The 21,841-nt window shown below is 44.9% G+C and overlaps 1 protein-coding gene across 2 annotated transcripts in view; it reads left to right on the top strand.

The window, feature by feature from the left end:
* LOC119399510 (alkyldihydroxyacetonephosphate synthase, peroxisomal) overlaps positions 1-21,841 on the top strand; it is a 470,712-nt gene that overhangs the window by 326,504 nt on the left and 122,367 nt on the right. The window contains exon 19 of one of the 2 annotated variants that reach the window (XR_007416871.1): positions 9,452-9,461. The exons of the other annotated variant lie outside the window; for it this stretch is intronic. The gene's annotated coding sequence lies outside the window, so the exon portion shown is untranslated. Of the gene's footprint in view, positions 1-9,451; positions 9,462-21,841 lie in introns of those variants that run through there. 2 annotated transcript variants of the gene reach the window in all.

The following is a 21,841-nucleotide window of genomic DNA, read 5'->3' as shown; positions in this document are numbered from 1 at the left end:
CTTCGCCCACTTTTTGGGGTTTCTTGTGTCTGCTCCGTGCTGCTGCCCTCCTTGGAAAATTGGAGGCCGCTCGGACCAGGCTCAGCTAAAAAAAAGAAGACATGGAAGAATGCGAAGGTATAGGCTTTCATCAGGCTTGTAGAGAAAGAACAAAAGTCAGGAGTAGGCTATCAGGGTGCAATCACAGGGCTACTAATATACGGACCACTATGTGTTGCCATGTCATTTTTCGTTGGAAGCGATGTGTATTCTGCGACTGAGAGAGGAATCATAATTGATTTTTACATTCCAAGCATTTTATCTTCAAGGAATCATCCATGACCAAAATATCACAGACAGCATTGCAAAAATGAACATTTCACGAAATGCTGAACAGAGGAAATGACATTTGCAAGGTGGAGGATTTTGAAATATTCATCTCATAATTGGCTATCCGGGCTACATAAGCCACATTTACAAGAATGCACACCTTTGCATCATATTCCGCTGGTCTATCTCGCAGAGCTACACTCATCACAACAAATCGGACAGCACAATTTTCAGTGTAGACCTTGTAGGTCCAACTGCACCCACCTTGTATTTGAAATATAAATAATTGTGTGAACTAAATCACTCGTTGCAGGCCCTGAACTAGATGCATGGTTTTGTCAACATTATAGGTTGTGACAATATTACACAGGCTTAGGTGTCCATATCTATCAGGAAAACATCAAGACTACTGGTCCATATTTCTTTATGCAGATGCTGGATGTGTACTTTGCAATAATTCTCTCTCTCAGTTTTTGCACTTACCATTACTTGGTGAACCCTGTGACGGTGGTGTGGGCATTCTTGTAGGTGTGCTTGCCGAAGCGGCTGTTGAAAAATAAATAAAAATGCTATAAAAGGCTTGCAAGCAGGTATTTTAATAACATCACTTTGTATTGCACGTGTGAATACTGAGCTGGAAATACAGTTGGAAATGGAAAATATTCCCAGCTGGAAAGCATGCATTTTCCAGCTGTAACTGGAAGTCATTCCCAGCTGGAAAGCATATTCCCAGCTGGAAAGCATGCATTTTCCAGCCAGAAAAGATTTCACTCTTGGCTGGAAAGCATGATTTTCCAGCAGGAACACATGTTAGTCTCAGCTGTAAACTGCTGGACTCCTTGCTTGAACACATTCCTGCTGGACCTGAGAGCATCTCCCTGCTGACCTGTTCATTTACGTAGTTCCAGAGGGTGACAGGAGTAAACTAGATTCCTTTCGAGTCATAGCTAGGTGAAATATGGTTGAGATAGTTTTCTTAAATTTGGTATGATGCTGGCCAGCTGTTTTGGTGCCTGCCTTGTAGAGCCACAAGGCAAACTGGTTCGGTAAACTGCACAAATTGAAATCATAGCGTTGCTGAATTTCGAAGAAATTTATTGCAATGCCATCAGCAGCTGTTACAAGAACACATCCCGAATGTCCTCTTCTATCAGGCCAGCGCCTCCTCTATTTTTCAGTGCCCATGACCAGGATTTGGGGACATGTGCACCTAGCGCCATCTCTGGTCGATGACAGCGGTGGCCTGCCGTAACTAAATGGGCGATAGGCGAAAAAAATTATATCTTACGAAAGAATATAGTTATCAAAAACGACTCCCGGTTCTATACAGCAGAGACTAATTTCAATATTCTGGTAAAATTACAGTATCGCACTACGAACCGAGTGGCTTCCCAGAGTGTTTAATATTTAACAATGGGGCCCCATGTGTTTCTAATGGGCGGTGTTCAAATGTCCTGGGAAGCCACACGCTTTGTAGTGCAATAATGTAATTTTTCCAAAATGTTCCAGTAGGTCTCTGCTGTATGGAACCCGGAGTCGTTTTTGATAACTAGCTTTTTTCAAGAGATATGATTTTTTTTCGCCCATTTCCCATTCAGGTATGGCAGGACGCCGTTGCTGCCGCCGAGAGATGGCGCTACGTAGAGATGTCCCCAAATCCTGGGAATGTGGGCGAACGCTCTCCTCGGGCCGTCGAGCGCACGCTCAGCGTCCGCTCGCCGCTGCCGCGTGGTGGCGCTGTCCAAGTAGACTACGCGAAGCTGGCGCTGTACTGCCGCGCGCATCTCGAAGCTCACGAATGCGTGTTTGCATCCGAGTTTAATTGCATTTGTGCTTCTTGCAAACTTTCACAGGTACAGGGGGATGGAATGAAACACGAACATACGGCACACTGCTTTCATTACACTCTAACCGTGGTGGCAATAAAAAGATGCTAGATGGTCTTTTATTGTGCCATGGATGACGCTGTCTTTTCATCAATCGTCCAGGCTATAACCACTTGGAAGTAAATGCGAAACAGCAATGAATGCAGATGCCGCATGTTCGCGTGTCTTTCCATCCCCGCTGTATACGTATTTTGCAGGCAGTCTGTCAGTCCGTGCTGCCGGTTCAATACTTGCACTCGAGTTTGGTAGTATTCGCGTTTTATTCTCTATTTCAGGCTATTGCAACCGCCCCAATGCCTTATTATGTCATACTGTTTTGTTCCACTCTGCAAATGGAACTGAAAGTAGCCACGATTGTCTTTTTTAAATGCGAAGCATTTCTTAGCGAACCTCAGGCACTTTGCCCGTTTCTATCTATCTATCTATCTATCTATCTATCTATCTATCTATCTATCTATCTATCTATCTATCTATCTATCTATCTATCTATCTATCTATCTATCTATCTATCTATCTATCTATCTATCTATCTATCTATCTATCTATCTATCTGTCTATCTATCTATCTATCTATCCGCCTACGTCAGGGCGCTCTCCTGGTCGTCTCCATAGCTTGTAATATACCAAAATTGGCATAGCAGGGGATCAGTGTATGCCGAACACGATTCACTGGTCATGACATGAATAACGCAAAATAACTGTCGCGTACGTCATGAAACCCTTTCTCTCAGTCACGTGTGGCACATACCCGTAAACCAGCGTTAATGTTATGTGGGTATGGGCCACAGGTGATACAGAGTCTCAACCAACACAGTAACAGCGAACGCACGCATTGACACGGAAGGAAAGTTACAATAATAACAAATATGTTGGGGTTTTATGTACCAAAACCATGATATAATGATGAGAGACGCGTTAGCGAAGGTCTCCGGAAATTTTCACCTTCGGGTGTTCTCTAACATTTACCTAGATCGCACAGAACACGGGTATCTAGTATTTTGCCTCGATCAAAATGCGACCGCCGCGGCGGGGATCGAACACGCGACTTTTGGGTCAGCAGCCGAGCACCTTAACCGCTGCACCACCGCGGCGGACGCAAGGAAAGTGAGGAAACTGAACACAGAACACCCCTACTATCCACTCGTCCACGTGGTCCGCGACGTGGACCACGTGGGTTACGCAAAAACCGGCGTCAACGCTTCCTACAATAAATCTGCTGAGAGTACCAGGCCTCTCATCATTACCTGTGACTTCAACATTGATTTATCAAGACCCAACAACTCTTGGTCCTTACACTGCGTGAAAGACGCATTGGATGGGGAGAGGGCATCAAAAGACCTCGCGAACGCGTCCACGACAGGAGGCATCATAGATCATTTCATCGTAATCGGCATCCAGGATTTCCACCAGCTGCACTATACTTCGCACTTCACTACACTTACACTCCACTGTAGCCGCGATCACGAACGGATCAGATTACAAGTCCGGTCCAGCTGCTGGTGCTCACTGATCACGGTGATGATGACCTCCATCAAGAACTGTCAAAAACCCCTTCTGCGTATATACTTACACACGGGTTCGTGAAACGTGCATACGTTTTCCGTCATAACGGACAAGTATGAGCATAACAACTGTAACTGTGACTGTAACGTACCTGCAGTGCGCCTGCGCGTGCCACTCGGCTGTCTATATATCTAGGGAAATTTTCCCGAACGAAGCTTAGTTGCGAGTAACGCATGTCCTACGCATCTGTGTTCCTTCTTTGTCCTGTTCGGATCCGCGATATCCAGTAGTGATGAATACAAGCAGTACATATCATCTTATCGTGTATGGTGTTGGTAACATCCATGTTGCTGTTGCCATCGTTACGCAATTGTAAAGAACTGGATATATAATACGTATGCGACTCTTCAACATAATAGTGTGCATATCCTACTTCCATATTTCTCTGGCGTCATTCCGTAACTTTTCGCTCACTGTCAAAAATTACGCCACAGTCACCATCCCGCGCATGCTTCGCATAACATCGATTCCCACGGTACGTGGCATCTGCCAAAATCTTTTTATTTCCCTTTATTGTTAAAGAAAAATCTCACAGGGTCCCTTATACATTCATCTAAGACGACTGAAAGGCGAAAGCCATCTTCTTCTTTTTCTTTCAGTCAATGTATTGAAAATTTTCTGCCTCCCTCCGAGATACCTGAGGAGCCAGATACTGAGGCTACAACAATCCGTCGACAAATATAAAGACGAGCTCAAGCAACTGACAACAGGCCGCCCCATTTTTCACGCCTTTCACATTGGCTCAAGTTGAGAGTCGGCACTACGATCTTATACTTGAAAGACAACGTCTGTTCACACACATCTGTCAGTGTTGCGGGAAGCGCGCGGCATATGTAGATGTTTTTGTTTGTTTTTCGTACCACCACGATTTAACTGGTTTAAGCTGAGAAATGGTGGAATCACTTGGCATAGTTCCTCTTTTTCTGGCACCAGCTGTTACTTTCTCCCGGTGGCAACAAACGTAATTCTCAAAAGCTTTACGAAGAGAACGGGCGATCACGAATATCCCTGGAAGCAGTCTAGTGCCATTTCATGCTATTTAACGCATGAACACCAGGCTTGCGCATAGTGTGCTACACCAGTAGACGGTAGCAGGCATCGGGGAACTTTAAGCGCCCAAGCTTTCAGTACAAGCTTTTGGCAAATGCTGCTTTTGAAATTCGACTTTCAGACAGTCAAAAACCGACTCTCAGTCAAGCGAACGTAACGGTGACAAAACAATTTTCCGCGCATCACTGGCATGCGCTCTTTGGTATCGGGCTAGCACACGACGCGCGAGCGTCTCGATCAAATAGCCGCGAAAGACATGCCTTCAAAATGGGCTGGTTGCCCAGAAGGACAAGTGCTTCATGATTCCAGTTTACAAGTTTTAATTATACTTTAAACAATGCGAATACAACCGAAAATTGAACCATATAGCAGCTTCGAATGCACCCGCAACATTCGTTTTCGCGAGCGACGACGCGTCGGCGGGTCTACTACAGTGGCGGCGCCCGGCGGCAAAATGCCGCACTAACGCCGACGGTCGGTTCCCATTGCGCTCCGCTCCTTCGCCCAGGCACAGAAAAATAGAGGAGGCGCTGATCAGGCTTGTTGTGCTTCAACATCTGAAAGAAACATTTACATGCAGTAAGTGGAAAAGGAATCAACTTAATAAACTCCACAGTGACGTAAATGCAGAAAAGTTAGACGGGGACACAAACTTGCCATGGCAGCCATTTGGTTTTTATAAGTGTAGGTTTTTTCAGTTATATAGGAATTAAAATTGTGCCTTTAATAAAATTTAAAAAAAGAGCATGGCTGTCAGTGCCAGGCCAAATAAAAGAACACTACGTTTCATGGTGAAGTTCGTTTTTAACTGTAATTCATAAGCAGTCTCTAGCATAAGTCTAGCTGATATGTAATTCGGCTTAAACTATCAAATGAAGAAGCGATCACTTGTTTGCTCTAATGTGTAAAGTAAGCAGTCTATAGCATATTTTTAGCTAATATGTATTTCGGGTAAAACCATCAAATGAAAAAGCTAGCACTTGTTTGTTATAATGTGTAAACTAAGTAGTCTCTAGCATAATTCTAGCTAATATGTAATTCTTGTAAAACCATCACATGAAAAGCTAGCACTTATTTTTATAATGTGTTAAGCTATAGCTTTTCTTTAACTTCAGCTCCATTCACCATCATGTATACCTGTCAGAAATAGCCTCCCGCAATTTATCCCCAGAAACAAACTTGTCAAGCAGTATTATGTTCATTGGCAATTTGATACCACCATTTGAGAAAACTGGTATGGCGCAAAGAGGATGGGGACGAAATGACACGGGCTGCAACCTCCAACTGTTTATTAACAGAAACCATGTTGATTTATATAGGCTGCCAAACAAGGTAATCATTACATAAATAGAAACATAGACGAACTAACAATTCATCATGAGCCACTGAAAGAGTCGAGCCATGTGCCGGAAGCTGCATTGACCTGAGCTGTAAAATCATGCCAGCAAACATGTACGAACACATGTCCATCACAGGATCAGTCCGAGTGAGAAGCAAATCGGGCAGCGCACACCCTAAACTTGACACCTGTACATGCTATCTTTCAAAAACCTTACTTCTTTCTCACTTAAATCTATTAATGGCGCACTAACGCACTGACTGCCGGCCCCTTTTTTTCGGAATGTCTCAATTCTCTCCCTTTCAGTGCGGCTGCTTGCTCTCCTTAGAAAAGTGGTTTGGCTGAAGAGCGGCGCACAACCACAGCGCTTGCAGTGGTCCGCCAAGGGCCCACCCATCTTGCTGCTGACCGCCAAGCGGTGCTTCCTTGCACGATCATTGAAACACTGGCTCATTTGTCCTATGTATAGCCTACCGCAGCTTTGGGGAATATTGCACACCACATTGCTGACACACTCGGTGTATCGCGTGGCGTGCTTCTTGCAGCATGCAGCCGGCTGCTTATTTGCCATCAAGGGGCAAATCGTGGCTAGATTGCATGGAGCAGAAAACACAATGCGCACACTGTATCTGGCTGCAATCTTTATATTGTACGAGAACCAGTAAACGTAAGGTATTACATGCAATATAAAGAAGATCCCAGCCAGTGACACCCAGTGTGTCAGCAATGTGGTGTACAATATTCCCCTAAGCTGTGGTAGGGTGTACATCAGCCAAACGGGCTGGTGTTCCAACGATCGTGCCAGGGAGCACCGCTTGGCGGTCAGCAGCAAGATGGGCGGGCCCCTGGCAGACCACTGCAAGGGCTGTGGTTGTGCGTTACACTTCAGCCAAACCACTTTTCTAAGGAGAGCAAGCAGTTGCACTGAAAAAGAGACAATCGAGGAATTCCTGATAAAAAGTGCAGACGTTCAGTGAGTTAGTGCAACATCAATAGATTTCAGTGAGAAAGAAGATAATTTTTTTTTAAGATAGCCTGTAGACATGTCAAGTTTAGGTTGTACACTGCCCCTTTTGCTTCTCACTCGGACTGATCCTGCGATGGACACGTGTTCATTGGTGCTGGCGTAATTTTACAACTCGGATCAGTGCAGTTTCTAGCGCATGCCCGACTCTGTTTCAGTGGCTCATGATGAATTGTTAGTTTGTCGATGTTTCTATTTCTGTAACGAGATTACCTTGTTCGGCAGCCTATATGAATCGGCGTGGTTTCTGTTAATAAACAGTCGGAAGTTGGTGGCCGCGTCTGGCAGTTGTGTCTTCACTTCATCCCTGTCCTCTTTGCGCCACACCAAGTTTTCTCAAGTAATGAACCGGCTAGCTCTGCAACAAGCCCTTTTATAACACCAATCATAGTTGAGCAAGCGAGTTTGCATATTCAGTGTGACTGGCGTCCACAAATTTGTGTGCATAGATAAATAAAGGTAGATTATAGGGAATTCTTTATTTACTTTGTATTTTCAAGCCCAGCACAAGAAACATTTGCATCACATCAGAAGTAATCCGCAGCATTTTAGGAAGCTTGTGCTCACAGTGCCATGTGAAACAAAAAGCTGCGTTCACTGCACTTTCTTTCTGCTCTTTGCAAGGCCTTCATATTTCACAGTTAGCATTAAGGAGAATGCGCTATACCTGTCAAGCAATTCAGAGATATTTCACACAACCTAAATGAAATCCACAGACAATGAAGCTGAGGATTATACAGGTGACATTATTTGCACGTTTTAACTGTAGTATAGATTGCAGATTATGACATAAATGGAAAGGACTTAAAGTGGATGAAAAATCATGTTGCGGCTGGTAGGGACCGAACCTACACCCTTCCCAGGATTACACAAACGTAAACTACCCAATACAGTGGATGGCAAAGTGGCAGCCGTTATAGCTCAATTGGTAGAGCATCGGACGTGTTTTACGAAGGTTGTAGGTTCGGTTAATTAAATCTCAGCGCGCTCTGACTGCCCCTCTACGAGGTGGCTGTTTTCCGATCATTGAATGACATGCGGATCGAGGCAACGGCATATTTGCGAACATGCATTTGTAGTAGAAGGACGCGCTCATGTCACGATCACGTCGGATAGATTCCAGTCACGAAACTGAAAACTGGGCGCACACATACACAAAAAAGATGGGTCGAGATGGCCGATCGGTACAGACATACGGAGCGGACACACCGAGCGAACGCAAACTTGGATGTGCAACTCTACAACAAGCTGCAAGATAAGCAGCACAAAAAGATAAAAAACGTGTACACAAGGTACTAGTTAAGTACGGGTTCTTTGTCATTGCCACTTGTGCCGTTTAGCTTGCAGCATGTCACACTGACTACTCTAACAATGAGCACAAGGCACAAGCTTTTCCAGTGGGACTACGGCAACAAAAAACGCACGTACTGTACTTCACGCGTAGAAACACTGCATACAATAAACAAGTGATTGTCACGTCATGATAAGCAAGCCCTTCAGTATCAGCACAAACGCATGCACGCACGCTTATAATTGCAACTGAAACATGAGAGGAAAAAAGTTTATAGTTACCTTCAAGTGGAACAAGCGGACGGGGAAGAGCGGAAGGATCACCACGACCCGTAGAACAGAAAACCAACAGGGAGCGCTTGACGGTCTTAAGTCGTAACACCTTCCACACGCAGAACTGTTCCAAAATACAACTGGATTAATGCGATTTCTACACAAAATCTTCTTTAAAACCAATTCTTCACTCACTGCACAAAAACTCGCACCTCTCGGGCCAACACAACAGCCATTACACACCTATCACGTGGGCTATACGATACTGCGGTCGTCGGTTTTCGAACTATATCCTGCATTAAATTTGCTCTTTCGCCTATAAGTAATTGCAGAATTACTCTAAGACGTTAATAGTTTAACTGAATTATGTTTATGTTAGTCGCAATGTACACAAGCTCACGCATAATATGCGCGTAACTAATGCTGAATGAAAAATGCAATGAACAACAACAACAAACATGGCGGCTACTAAGATGGACGCTCTGGTCGTGTCGTTCGTGTCGTAAACGTTTGCGCGACTAATCATGATCGAGTGGAGCAAACGTGAAGTAACAACGTTGATAAAGTGGCTATATATGCTAACGCCTTGTATAGCAGGCGCGCACGCAGTCTGGAAGCGTAAACGCAGAGGTGATATCGTTGCACAATGACTGACCTGCCGGATGGCCACTAAACTAAATGCTTCAATTGAAGTGTCGTTTTTTTTTTGCTGACTAGTGTTCTGGCAAACGTATTCGTGCCGAAATTATAGGCAACGTACTAGATTGTTGAACTCTCCCACAAAAGAGATAAACAATACTGTCAATAAAGGTCGCTACGTAGAGTTGTTGGCAGTGGGTCATTTCTCCGTTGTAGCGCGGCCGTCAGCTCCTTCAGTTCCGTTGTAGTGCGGCAAAAGATATGGACATGAGAAACAAACGTACGACGACACATAGCGCTGTATGTCGTCGTACGTTTCTCTGTCCTTTGCCGCGCTAACGAAGCTTACGAAATCCTGGCCAGCTTTGTTGACAAAATATATGTGCTGCTGGACAATGCAGCCTTCTGAACGTAAGCAAGGCTATTATAAATGACATGTTGCAGCAGAACGGGCACAACATCAAAGGTTTCAAAGTGCAAGGTGAACTCTCCCACTGGAGCCAATCACACTAAGCTGAAAAGTGCTCGCTTTGTATATGTTTCCATGGTGTTTTCCCAAAAGCTTGAGGTCGAAAGAAGTGAGGTGGGGCAGCCGCAGTGGTACGGTGGTTACAGTGTTCAGCTTCTGACCCGAAGGACGTGGGTTCGATCCTGTCCGCGACGGTCACATTTCGATGGAGGCGCAATGCTAGAGGTCCGCGTATTATGCGATGTCAGTGCGCGTTAAGGAATCCCATGTATTCAAAATTTCGGGAGCCCTCTACTACGGTGGGTCTTATAATCATGTCGGTTTTGGCAAGTGAAACCCCAGAAATTATTATAAATTTAGTTGGGTTCTATTTCCAGCTGAAAAATCCTATTTCCTGTTCTTTTCAGCAGCAGCAACTACTTCCAGCTAGAAAACTGCCTCAGCTGGATTTCGTTTCCCGCTGGAACAGCAATTTCCAGTTGTTTCCAGCTGGAAAACCACCTAGGGTGGAGATTGTTTCCAGCTGGAAACTGCCATTTCCAGTTATTTCCAGCTGGCAATGGAAATTTTCCAACTGGAAAAGGTAATTCCGGCTCGAAATCCAGCTGGAACGTCTCTTTCCCACTCGAAGTTCGCGTGCCATTTTCATCTAATGGCACGCGAACTTCCAGCTGGAAAGAGACGCGTGCTATACAAGGCGTTAGCATATATAGCCACTTTATCAACGTTGTTACTTCACGTTTGCTCCACTCGATCATGATTAGTCGCGCAAACATTTACGACACGAACGACACGACCAGAGCGTCCATCTTAGTAGCCGCCATGTTTGTTGTTGTTGTTCATTGCATTTTTCATTCAGCGTTAGTTACGCACGTATTATGCGTGAGCTTGTGTGCATTGCGACTAACATAAACATAATTCAGTTAAACTATTAACGTCTTAGAGTAATTCTGCAATTACTTATAGGCGAAAGAGCAAATTTAATGCAGGATATAGTTCGAAAACCGACGACCGCAGTTTCGTATAGCCCACGTGATAGGTGTGTAATGGCTGTTGTGTTGGCGCGAGAGGTGCGCGTTTTCGTGCAGTGAGTGAAGAATTGGTGTTAAAGGAGATTTTGTGTAGAAATCGCATTAATCCAGTTGTATTTTGGAACAGTTCTGCGTGTGGAAGGTGTTACGACTTAAGACCGTCAAGCGCTCCCTGTTGGTTTTCTGTTCTACGGGTCGTGGTGATCCTTCCGCTCTTCCCCGTCCGCTTGTTCCAGTTGAAGGTAACTATAAACTTTTTTTCCTCTCATGTTTCAGTTGCAATTATAAGCGTGCGTGCATGCGTTCGTGCTGATACCGAAGGGCTTGCTTATCATGACGTGACAATCACATTTAGGTGCGAAGTATCTTAAGGCGGAGCTCAATCCGGTGGTGGTGGTGGTGGTGTGCGGCGTGACCACCCTTACTGCGCATGCGCATACCCTCTCCACACACCTCCTCTGCACTACCCCTCACCATTCCCCATGTCCTCTACCCTCTCCCCTCCCCCTCTCCTCTTTCCCTCTCCTCTCACCCTCTCCCCTCCCCGTACCCCTCTCCACTTCACCTCTCCCATCCCCTCTCCACTTTCTCTTTACCCTCTCCCCTCCCCCTCTCCACTTCAATTCTCCCCTCCCTTTCCACTCTTCCTCTGAAATGTGGGCTAGACATGCCGAAATTCTCTCCTGCGCAACGCCGCGATGAGCTCGAGCGCATGCGCGTCCCCTCCCCTTCTCTCTCCTCTCCTACGCTGGCCCCCTCTCGCCCGCCTGTCGACAGCGTTCCCCGCTCGCCCTGTGAGAATTAACGGCCAGGCTAGATGGAAGATACGACGCGCGTAGCGTCCCTCTTCGCGTTCCACGACGCGAGGTCGGTAGTATGCCCAACGAACGCCAACGGAACGCCATCGTGCAAATGCTCCGGCTTCGCATCGCCTCATGGTCCCCTTTAGAGGGAGATGGTTTAATTTTTATTGTATGCAGTGTTTCTACGCGTGAAGTACAGTACGTGCGTTTTTTGTTGCCGTAGTCCCACTGGAAAAGCTTGTGCCTTGTGCTCATTGTTAGAGTAGTCAGTGTGACATGCTGCAAGCTAAACGGACAAGTGGCAATGACAAAGAACCCGTACTTAACTAGTACCTTGTGTACACGTTTTTTATCTTTTCGTGCTGCTTAACTTGCAGCTTGTTGTAGAGTTGCACATCCAAGTTTGTGTTCGCTCGGTGTGTCCGCTCCGTATGTCTGTACCGATCGGCCATCTCGACCCATCTTTTTTGTGTATGTGTGCGCCCAGTTTTCAGTTTCGTGACTGGAATCTATCCGACGTGATCGTGACATGAGCGCGTCCTTCTACTACAAATGCATGTTCGCAAATATGCCGTTGCCTCGATCCGCATGTCATTCAATGATCGGAAAACAGCCACCTCGTAGAGGGGCAGTCAGAGCGCGCTGAGATTTAATTAACCGAACCTACAACCTTCGGAAAACACGTCCGATGCTCTACCAATTGAGCTATAACGGCTGCCACTTTGCCATCCACTGTATTGGGTAGTTTACGTTTGTGTAATCCTGGGAAGGGTGTAGGTTCGGTCTCTACCAGCCGCAACATGATTTTTCATCCACTTTAAGTCCTTTTCATTTATGTCATAATCTGCAATCTATACTACAGTTAAAACGTGCAAATAATGTCACCTGTATATTCCTCAGCTTCATTGTCTGTGGATTTCATTTAGGTTGTGTGAAATATCTCTGAATTGCTTGACAGGTATAGCGCATTCTCCTTAATGCTAACTGTGAAATCTGAAGGCCTTGCAAAGAGCAGAAAGAAAGTGCAGTGAACGAAGCTTTTTGTTTCACATGGCACTGTGAGCACAAGCTTCCTAAAATGCTGCGGATTACTTCTGATGTGATGCAAATGTTTCTTGTGCTGGGCTTGAAAATACAAAGTAAATAAAGAATTCCCTATAATCTACCTTTATTTATCTATGCACACAAATTTGTGTACGCCAGTCACACTGAATATGCAAACTCGCTTGCTCAACTATGATTGGTGTTATAAAAGGGCTTGTTGCAGAGCTAGCCGGTTCATTACTTGAGAAAACTTGGTATGGCGCAAGGAGGACAGGGATGAAGTGAAGACACAACTGCCAGACACGGGCACCAACTTCGCACTGTTTATTAACAGAAACCACGCCGATTTATATAGGCGGCCGAACAAGGTAATCTCGTTACAGAAATAGAAACATCGACAAACTAACAAGTCATCATGAGCCACTGAAACAGAGTCGAGGCATGCGCCAGAAACTGCACTGATCCGAGCTGTAAAATTACGCGAGCACCAATGAACACGTGTCCATCGCAGGATCAGTCCGAGTGAGAAGCAAAAGGGGCAGTGTACAACCTAAACTTGACATGTCTCCAGGCTATCTTTAAAAAAAATATCTTCTTTCTCACTTAAATCTATTGATGGTGCACTAACTCACTCACTGTCTGCACTTTTTATCAGGAATGCCTCGATTGTCTCTCTTTCAGTGCAACTGCTTGCTCTCCTAAGAAAAGTGGTTTGGCTCAATTGTAATGCACAACCACAGCCCTTGCAGTGGTCTGCCAGGGCCCCGCCCATCTTGCTGCTGACCGCCAAGCGGTGCTCCCTGGCACGATCGTTGGGACACCAGCCCGTTTGGCTGATGTACACCCTACCACAGCTTAGGGGAATATTGTACACCACATTGCTGACACACTGGGTGTCACTGGCTGGGATCTTCTTTATATTGCATGTAATACCTTACGTTTACTGGTTCTCGTACAATATAAAGATTGCAGCCAGATACAGTGTGCGCATTGTGTTTTCTGCTCCATGCAATCTAGCCAGGATTTGCCCCTTGATGGCAAATAAGCAGCCGGCTGCATGCTGCAAGAAGCACGCCACGCGATACACCGAGTGTGTCAGCAATGTGGTGTTGAATATTCCCCTAAGCTGCGGTAGGCTGTACATAGGACAAATGAGCCAGTGTTTCAATGATCGTGCAAGGAAGCACCGCTTGGCGGTCAGCAGCAAGATGAGTGGGCCCTTGGCAGACTACTGCAAGCGCTGTGGTTGTGCGCCGCTCTTCAGCCAAACCACGTTTCTAAGGAGAGCAAGCAGCCGCACTGAAAGGGAGACAATTGAGACATTCCTAATAAAAAGGGCAGGCAGTCAGTGCGTTAGTGCGCCATCAATAGATTTAAGTGAGAAAGAAGTAAGGTTTTTGAAAGATAGCCTGTACAGGTGTCAAGTTTAGGGTGTGCGCTGCCCGATTTGCTTCTCACTCGGACTGATCCTGTGATGGACATGTGTTCGTACATGTTTGCTGGCATGATTTTACAGCTCAGGTCAATGCAGCTTCCGGCACATGGCTCGACTCTTTCAGTGGCTCATGATGAATTGTTAGTTCGTCTATGTTTCTATTTATGTAATGATTACCTTGTTTGGCAGCCTATATAAATCAACATGGTTTCTGTTAATAAACAGTTGGAGGTTGCAGCCCGTGTCATTTCGTCCCCATCCTCTTTTCGCCATACCAGTTTTTCTCAAATGGTGGTATAAAATTGCCAATGAACATAAAACTGCCTGACAAGTTTGTTTCTGGGGGTAAATTGCGGGAGGCTATTTCTGACAGGTATACATGATGGTGACTGGAGCTGAAGTTAAAGAAAAGCTATACCTTAACACATTATAACAAACAAGTGCTAGCTTTTTCATGTGATGGTTTTACCAGAATTATATATTAGCTAGAATTATGCTAGAGACTACTTAGTTTACACATTATAACGAACAAGTGCTAGCTTTTTCATTTGATGGTTTTACCCGAAATACATATTAGCTAAAAATATGCTATAGACTGCTTACTTTACACATTAGAGCAAACAAGTGATCGCTTCTTCATTTGATAGTTTAAGCCAAATTACATATTAGCTAGACTTATGCTGGAGACTGCTTATGAATTACAGTTAAAAACGAACTTCACCATGCAACGTAGTGTTCTTTTATTTGGCCTGGCACTGATAGCCATGCTCGTTTTTTAAATTTTATTAAAGGCACAATTTTATTCCTATATAACTGAAAAAACCTACAGTTATAAAAACCAAATGGCTGCCATGGCAAGTTGTGTGTCCCCGTCTGATTTTTCTGCATTTACGTCACTGTGGAGTTTATTAAGTTGATTCCTTTTCCACTTACTGCATGTAAATGTTTCTTTCAGACGTTGAAGCACGGCAAGCCTGATCAGCGCCTCCTCTATTTTTCTGTGCCTGGGCGAAGGAGCGGAGCGCAATGGGAACCGACTGTCGGCGTTAGTGCGGCTTTTAGCCGCCGGGCGCCGCCACCCTAGTAGACCCGCCGACGCGTCGTCGCTCGCGAAAACGAATGTTGCGGGTGTATTCGAAGCTGTTATATGGTTCAATTTTCGGTTGTATTCGCATTGTTTAAAGTATAATTAAAACTTGTAAACTGGAATCATGAAGCACTTGTCCTTCTGGGCAACCAGCCCATTTCGAAGGCATGTCTTTCGCGGCTATTTGATCGAGACGCTCGCGCGTCGTGGGCTAGCCCGATACCAAAGAGCGCATGCCAGTGATGCGCGGGAAATTGTTTTGTCACCGTTACGTTCGCTTGACTGAGAGTCTTTTATTGACTGTCTGAAAGTCGAATTTCGAAAGCAGCATTTGCCAAGAGCTAATACTGAAAGCTTGGGCGCTTAAAGTTCCTCGATGCGTGCTACCGCCTACTGGTGTAGCACACTATGCGCAAGCCTGGTGTTCATGCGCTAAATAGCATGAAATGTCACTAGACTGCTTCCAGGGACATTCGTGATCACCCGTCCTCTTCGTAAAGCTTTTGAGAATTACGTTTGTTGCCACCGGGAGAAAGTAACAGCTGGTGCCAGAAAAAGAGGAACTATGCCAAGTGATTCCACTATTTCTCAGCTTAAACCAGTTAAATCGTGGTGGTACGAAAAACAAACAAAAACAGCTACATATGCCGCGCGTACCTGCAACACTGACCGATGTGTGTGAACAGACGTTGTCGTTCAAGCATAAGATCGTAGTGCCGACTCTCAACTTGAGCCAATGTGGAAGGCGTGAAAAATGGGGCGGCCTGTTGTCAGTTGCTTGAGCTCGTCTTTATATTTGTCGACGGATTGTCGTAGCCACAGCATCTGGCTCCTCAGGTATCTCGGAGGGAGGCAGAAAATTTTCAATAGATTGACTGAAAGAAAAAGAAGAAGATGGCTTTCGCCTTTCAGTCGTCTTAGATGAATGTATAAGGGACCCTGTGAGATTTTTCTTTAACAATAAAGGGAAATAAAAAATCACAGCATATCCACGGAGTGAATGATGATGAGTGGGCGAAGCTGCCGAGGTTCATCGGTAAACCGTGAATCTTCCGTGAATTCTGCCCAGTACATCATCACCGACGTGAGATCGGGCGCGTTTATACTAAAGGTTCGATGAGTTATGACGACTTGCAGCTCACTTTAATTTTACATGTACGCTGTGAATTTTCATTGTTTAGAAAACCATTGCTTTAGAAAAATCTGGCGTCTTTCGTTAAGCAGCTGGCGTCTTTTCGTTTTGCTTTAGAAACATCTGGCGTTCTTTCGTTCTGCTTTTATAAAACATCTGTCGTCTTTCGTTGGTTTATTTCATCAATCAACGGCGTTTTGAACAAAATTTTTATTGTTTAATCACGCACAGGAGAAATCTCACCAGGCACTACCTTGAAGGTAAACAATGGCTGCTAATGGGAATGAGAGACAGAAGAAGTCGGCTTTTAGCTAACACTTACACTTCTACTTCTACTAACGTTTCCTACTGGAACATGCCAATGGCTCCTAATGGGGAATGAGAGACAGAAGAATTCGGCTTTTAGTTGACGCGCACGCTGCGAATTTTTTATTGTTCAACAACGCACAGGAAAAATCTCCCACCGGCGCCACCTTGGAGGTCAAAGCGTAAGACTTGTTACGGACTACGACTACTACTACTACGACGACGACGACGACTACGAGGGACGAACGGGTGCCGCCTTAAGGAGCTTCGCCCCTAAAAGATTTTGGCAGATGCCACGTACCCTGGGAATCGATGTTATGCGAAGCATTCGCGGGATGGTGACTGTGGCGTAATTTTTGACAGTGAGCGAAAAGTTACGGAATGACGCCAGAGAAATATGGAAGTAGGATATGCACACTATTATGTTGAAGAGTCGCATACGTATTATATATCCAGTTCTTTACAATTGCGTAACGATGGCAACAGCAACATGGATGTTACCAACACCATACACGATAAGATGATATGTACTGCTTGTATTCATCACTACTGGATAGCGCGAATCCGAACAGGACAAAGAAGGAACACAGATGCGTAGGGCATGCGTTACTCGCAACTAAGCTTCATTCGGGAAAATTTCCCTAGATATATACACAGCCAGTGGCACGCGCAGGCGCACTGCAGGTACGTTACAGTCACAGTTAGAGTTGTTATGCTTATACTTGTCCGTTATGACGGAAAACGTATGCACGTTCCACGAACCCGTGTGTAAGTATATACGCAGAAGGGGTTTTTGGCAGTTCTTGATTGAGGTCATCATCACCGTGATCAGTGAGCACCAGCAGCTGGACCGGACTTGTAATCTGATCCGTTCGTGATCGCGCCTACAGAGGAGTGTAAGTGTAGTGAAGTGCGAAGTATAGTGCAGCTGGTGGAAATCCTGGATGCCGATTACGATGAAATGATCTATGATGCCTCCTGTCGTGGACGCGTTCGCGAGGTCTTTTGATGCCCTCTCCCCATCCAATGCGTCTTTCACGCAGTGTAAGGACCAAGAGTTGTTGGGTCTTGATAAATCAATGTTGAAGTCACTGGTAATGATGAGAGGCCTGGTACTCTCAGCAGATTTATTGTAGGAAGCGTTGACGCCGGTTTTTGCGTAACCCACGTGGTCCACGTCGCGGACCACGTGGACGAGTGGATAGTAGGGGTGTTCTGTGTTCAGTTTCCTCACTTTCCTTGCGTCCGCCGCGGTGGTGCAGCGGTTAAGGTGCTTGGCTGCTGACCCAAAAGTCGCGTGTTCGATCCCCGCCGCGGCGGTCGCATTTTGATCGAGGCAAAATACTAGATACCCGTGTTCTGTGCGATCTAGGTAAATGTTAGAGAATACCCGAAGGTGAAAATTTCTGGAGTCCTTCGCTAACGCGTCTCTCATAATCATATCGTGGTATTGGTAATTAAAACCCCAACATATTTATTAATATTGTAACTTTCCTTCCGTGTCAATGTGTGCGTTCGCTATTACTGTGTTGGTTGAGACTCTGTATCACCTGTGGCACATACCCGCATAACATTAACTCTGGTTTACGGGTATGTGCCACACGTAACTGAGAGAAAGGGTTTTCATGACGTACGCGACAGTTATTTTGCGTTATTCATGTCATGACCAATGAATCGTGTTCGACATACAATGATCCCCTGCTATGCCAATTTTGGTATATTACAAGCTATGGAGACGACCAGGAGAGCGCCCTGACGTAGGCGGATAGATAGATAGATAGATAGATAGATAGATAGATAGATAGATAGATAGATAGATAGATAGATAGATAGATAGATAGATAGATAGATAGATAGATAGATAGATAGATAGATAGATAGATAGATAGATAGATAGATAGATAGAAACGGCCAAAGTGCCTGAGGTTCGCTAAGAAATGCCTCGCATTTAAAAAAGACAATCGTGGCTACTTTCAGTTCCATTTGCAGAGTGGAACAAAACAGTGTGACATACTAAGGCATTGGGGCGCTTGCAATAGCCTGAAATAGAGAATAAAGCGCGAATACTACCAAAGTCGAGTGCAAGTATCGAACCGGCAGCACGGAGTGACAGACTGCCTGCAAAATACGTATACAGCGGGGATGGAAAGACACGCGAACATGCGGCATCTGCATTCATTGCTGTTTCGCATTTACTTCCAAGTGGTTATACCTCGACGATTGATGAAAAGGCAGCGTCATCCATGGCACAATAAAAGACCATCTAGCATCTTTTTATTGCCACCACGGTTAGATCGTAATGAAAGCAGTGTGCCGCTTTGTTCGTGTTTCATTCCATCCCCCTGTACCTGTGAAAGCTTGCAAGAAGCACAAATGCAATTAAACTCAGATGCAAACACGCATTCGTGAGCTTCGAGATACGCGCGGCAGTACAGCGCCAGCTTCGCGTAGTCTACTTGCACAGCGCCACCACGCGGCAGCGGCGAGCGGACGCTGAGCGTGCGCTCGACTGCCCGAGGAGAGCGTTCGCCCAGGCACTGAAAAATAGAGGAGGCGCTGGCCTGATAGAAGAGGACATTCGGGATGTGTTCTTGTAACAGCTGCTGATAGCATTGCAATAAATTTCTTCGAAATTTAGCAACGCTATGACTTCAATTTGTGCAGTTTACCGAACCAGTTTGCCTTGTGGCTCTACAAGGCAGGCACCAAAACAGCTGGCCAGCATGCATACCAAATTTAAGAAAACTATCTCAACCATATTTCACCTAGCTATGACTCGAAAGGAATCTAGTTTACTCCTGTCACCCTCTGGAACTACGTAAATGAACAGGTCAGCAGGGAGATGGTCTCAGGTCCAGCAGGAATGTGTTCAAGCAAGGAGTCCAGCAGTTTACAGCTGAGACTAACATGCGTTCCTGCTGGAAAATCATGCTTTCCAGCCAAGAGTGAAATCTTTTCTGGCTGGAAAATGCATGCTTTCCAGCTGGGAATATGCTTTCCAGCTGGGAATGACTTCCAGTTACAGCTGGAAAATGCATGCTTTCCAGCTGGGAGTATTTTCCATTTCCAGCTGTATTTTCAGCTCAGTATTCACACGTGCAATGCAAAGTGAGGTAAATAAAATACCTGCTTGCAAGCCTTTTATAGCATTTTTATTTGTTTTTCAACAGCCGCTTCGGCAAGCACACCTACAAGACGGCCCACACCACCGTCACAGGATTCATCAAGTGATGTTAAGTGCAAAAAGTGAGAGAGAGAATTATTGCAAAGTACACATCCAGCATCTGCATAAAGAAATATGGACCAGTAGTCTTGATGTTTTCCTGATAGATATGGACACCTAAGCCTGTGTAATATTGTCACAACCTATAATGTTGACAAAACCATGCATCTAGTTCAGGGCCTGCAACGAGTGATTTAGTTCACACAATTATTTATATTTCAAATATAAGGTGGGCGCAGTTGGACCTACAAGGTCCAAACTGAAAATTGTGCTGTCCGATTTGTTGTGATGAGTGTAGCTCTTCGAGATAGACCAGCGGAATATGATGCACAAGGTGCGCATTCTTGTAAATGTGGCTTATGTATCCCGGATAGCTAATTATGAGATGAATATTTCAAAATCCTCCACCTTGCAAATGTCATTGCCTCTGTTCAGCATTTCGTGAAATGTCCATTTTTGCAATGCTGTCTGTGATATTTTGGTCATTCCTTGAAGATAAAATGCTTGGAATGTAAAAATCAATTATGATTCCTCTCTCAGTCGCAGAATACACATCGCTACCAACGAAAAATGACATGGCAGCACATAGTGATCCGTATATTAGTAGCCCTGTGATTGCACCCTGATAGCTTACTCGTGACTTTTTTTCTTTCTCTACAAGCCCGATGAAAGCCTATACCTTCGCATTCTTCCATGTCTTCTCTTTTTTTCAGCTGAGCCTGGTCCGAGCGGCCTCCAATTTTCCAAGGAGGGCAGCAGCGCGGAGCAGACACAAGAGACCCCAAAAAGTGGGCGAAGAAAACGCAGCTCTGTTCACACCTCTCGCACCAAAAAGAAGCTGCTAACCCTTCAGTCACAAAGTGAAAGGTACCGCTAGGCACTCGGTCGGATGAAAAAAGGCACGAGGCGATGCGCGTAACGCAGCAGGAGGCTTTAAACAAGCTTGAACCGGATTTGCCAAAGGACCTTTTTGAACTGCTTAAAGCACAAATCAGGCTTGGTACAGCTCCAAAATAAAAAAAAAGCATAGGTCCGTACCGAGGAAACAATTCACTCTCAATGTGTTCTTTAATTCTCCAAAGGCCTACGCTTCCTCAGAGAAATGCTTCACTTGCCACATATGCGGACACTCAGGTGCTGGCTGGCAGACATCCCAATGACACCTGGTATCATTCCAGGTGCCATGGATGCAATAGAATCAATCATTAAAGATTGGCCTCTGCAAGACAAAGCATGCTGTCTTTTATTCGATGAAATAGCCTTGAAAAGAGATTTGATGTACGATCAATAAAAAAATATAGTGATTGGCTACACATATGATGGAAACCAGGGCTCGGCAGAGATACTCAGAAAAGTATTCCGGAATACAGATATCGAAATACATGAACTGGAAGCCTAAAATACAGATACTGAGATACATTTGCCTTTAGCGTAACGAGATATTTCGGAAATACTTTTGCAATAAGACGAAAAAAGTATTCCGGAATACTGTTACAGCGATACAGATACTGGAATACTTTTTTTATTTCAAGGATGCTCATACTACGCAAAGACACTTATTAGTGCAGCATAATGTTGTAATTAAAGTTACAGCGCATCGAAACGTTCAGTTCATTTATTTATTTATTACAGTACCCTCAGCACCATTAAGACATTGCAGGGGAGGGGGGGGCGGACAAAGTACATAATTAGTAATAATGACATAATTACAAGTATCAATTGCAATAAAAATACACTATTTCACAGCAACAGTAACAAGGATTGGACACCGAAATCGACATACTTGGCGAACAAACTTAGCTATGCTAGAAATAGCACACTTAAGCAAATCACTCGAATCACTAATGAACACCAGTGAATTGAGAAAGAGCGCACATTTATTTTGAAGATCTGCTTTGCTGAGAAGGTTGCTGTTTAGGCTTCTCAAATGGGCTGTCT

This window comes from Rhipicephalus sanguineus, chromosome 7 (genome assembly GCF_013339695.2).
Source record: "Rhipicephalus sanguineus isolate Rsan-2018 chromosome 7, BIME_Rsan_1.4, whole genome shotgun sequence".
NCBI lineage: Eukaryota > Metazoa > Arthropoda > Arachnida > Ixodida > Ixodidae > Rhipicephalus > Rhipicephalus sanguineus.
This window is presented reverse-complemented; position numbering and strand designations above follow the sequence as displayed.